We start from the raw sequence: 3,163 nt of genomic DNA on the forward strand, positions 1-3,163 counted from the left end.
GAGAGAGAGAGAGAGAGAGAGAGAGAGAGAGAGAGAGAGAGAGAGAGAGAGAGAGAGAGAGACAAAAAGAAAGACAGAGAAAGGGCTACTAGGTGAAAAGAGTGCCTGGAGTCAGGAAGACCTGATTTTTAAATCTGGTCTCAGACAGTAACCGTGTGACCCTAAACAAGTCACTTAAACCCTGTTTGCCTCAGTTTCCTCATCTATAAAATGAGCTGGAGAAGGAAATGACAAAGCACTTCAATATCTTTGCCAAGAAAACCCTAAATAGGGTCATGAAGAGTCAGACACAACAGAGGGCAACTAAACAACAACATATATGTATATATGCACACGTGCATATATTTGTATATAGGCACACACCAACATGTAGGCACACACAGGCACTTGAAAACATGTATGCACACACATGTATAACAACATATATATAACAACATGTGTATATATAGACACACATGTACACATGCATACATGTATTCTTCTCTTCTCTTTCTGTCCAGTTCTAGGCCCAAGTTGTCCATTTCTTTTTCTTATAAATGGACAATGACTTTGTCCTAGAATCAAAAGGAAAGACATGTGAAATGGTTTTCATTTGTGAAATTGCCAAGTTCTTTTATAACTGCCAGGCTTCTCCTTTAAATAAAGGACCATCTTTTAAAAGTAGTTTTATTGGTATCTTTTCTTTTTTATGAATCCTTTCACTAATGAATCCGTCTTTTCTACTCCTTCCAGAAAGCCATCCTTTATACATAGAAAAAAAGAGGAAAAATAGTTCAGCAAAACTAACATGTTGGAAAAGTCTGACATTCTAGTTCATGTTTCTGCATGTGGAGCCTCCCACTTCTATAAGGAAATGGGAGAATACAAGGCCCACTTTTTAATGCCAAGGTTAAATTCCAATATTTTGATACAAATATTATGCTCCAACAATGGTGCTGGAATATCATATTCCAACAAAGCCTTGGTATATGCCATTGTGTTCAAAGGAAAAAAAGTTGAATAATTACCCAAAATAGGAAATGGAGAAGTGTATGATGGTCAAGACTAAGTACAACATTTTAGGGGAAAAAAAGATTTCTGAAGGATGACTGAAGAATGAAATGTTCCCCCCAAACTGTCCAAATGACAAAGATGATGGTTAGTCATATGGTGAGTTCCAGGGAGAGGGATCCATGTTGCATGATGGCCTGCCTGTTCTCTACTGACAGGGGAAATCCAAGAAGGCCCCCAGTCCATTGGGCATAGCCCTTGTAGCAAACTTTTCTGAGGACAGAGATTACAATCACAAAGTGGACAATGGTGGACGTGGATGGGCAGTGATTGGCATCCTCAAAGGTAATACCCATATCTATGTAATCACCAATTCATTGGTGTATTCCAGTATTTGAAAGACTTACATTACAGATGGGTTGTGAGGATCATAATATAATGCATGCAAAAAGCTTGCAAACCTTAAAGCTCTATGTGTCAGCTATTATTATTACTATCACTTATTATAGCACAGTTTATTGAATGTAATTAAAGAATAATAATCATTATAGTGTAATGGAGAATTGTCCTAGAGGGATGTTACATGATACAACCCACGTAGGAATTCGCAATCACCAGTTAAGTACAAAACCTTGGCTTATGGGAAACAAAGTTTATTTCATAAAGGAAATAAGGGAAACTGATAGATAGGACCCTAGCACTCTTGAAACTAACCGCACCCAACTTCTAAGTCTCCTAAGAAAGGATAGTCTTCTGTTTTTTCTAAAGACATTTGCTTACAGCTCCTTTTCTATGTTCTACTTAAGAAACCCCCCAACACTATCTGAAATCAGTCTGTCCCTAACTTATATTCCTACATTGGAACATGACACATAGTAGGTGCTTAATAAATATTTAATGAAATATTATTATCATCACAGCGCTTAATACATAATAGGTGCTCAATAAATGTTTATATTATTATTATTATTATTATTATTATTATTATTAGCACAGTCCCCGAAATGTAGTAGATGCCTAATAATTTTTTATTTATAAAAATGTTTAATTTCATTAATATTATTAGCACAGAGAACATAGTAAGTGCTTAATAAATATTTATTGAGGGGCAGCTAGGTGGATAGTCAGGCCTGGAAATGGGAGGTCCTATATTCAAATGTGACCTAGATACTTCCTATCAATGTGACCCTGAGCAAGTTACTTAACCCCAATTTGCCTCCACTTTGGAAGCAAGAATTAGTATGGATTCTAAGACAAAAGGTAAGCATTTAAATGTTTATTGAATTTTATTATTATTATAATTCTAACTTTAAGATTCATCTAGCCCAGTCTTTTATTTTTGTATAGTTCCTATGTTTATTAAGTGCCTTTTAGGTTCTTTGCTCTAGGAATTTAAATACAGAAATGAAATGGTCCCTGACTACAAAGTGCTTATATTCTGTCTTGAGTGTGTTTGTGTTTGTGTTTATGCGTGTGTGTGTGTGCGTGTGTGTGTGTGTGTGTGTGTGTGTATGTGTGTGTGATACAAAGTCGATACAAGGCCATTTGGGGTGGGGTTGGTGCAGACCCTAAGAACTAGAAGGACTTCAAAAGATTTTGTATAGAAAGTGACTTGAACTTAATTTAAAAGGATTTGAAAAAGTGGAAGAGAGATGAGGAGGGAGTATATTCCAGGCATGAGCCATAGTTCGTACAAAGATCAATGTCACATGTGAGGAACAGTAAGAAAGTTTGGCTACAAGAATTGTAATGTGTAAGAAATCTGGAAAGAGAGGCGAAGCTTAGATAGTGAAGAATTTTAAAGGCTAAATGGAGGAGTTCATATTTGAACATAGAGGTTTGGGGAGTCATCAGAGCTTAGAGAACAAAGGAGTGCCATGTTACGCTCAGAGAGAAGCTCCTATTCATTTTGGCAGCTGTGTGGAGGATGGATTAGAGGGAGGAGAGACTTGAGGCAGGGAGTCCTGCTATGAAGGATTTTAAATAATCAGATAAGAAATGATAAGAGATTGAAATAAACTGGTAGGATTGTTAGTCCTTAAGCTTTGTTAAGAATCAGACACTACACACACACACACACACACACACACACACACACACACACCTACAGAGGGAGAGAGAGAGAGAGAGAGAGAGAGAGAGAGAGAGAGAGAGAGAGAGAGAGAGAGAGAGA

The sequence above is a fragment of the Gracilinanus agilis genome, chromosome 1, assembly GCF_016433145.1.
Source record: "Gracilinanus agilis isolate LMUSP501 chromosome 1, AgileGrace, whole genome shotgun sequence".
NCBI classification, from domain to species: domain Eukaryota; kingdom Metazoa; phylum Chordata; class Mammalia; order Didelphimorphia; family Didelphidae; genus Gracilinanus; species Gracilinanus agilis.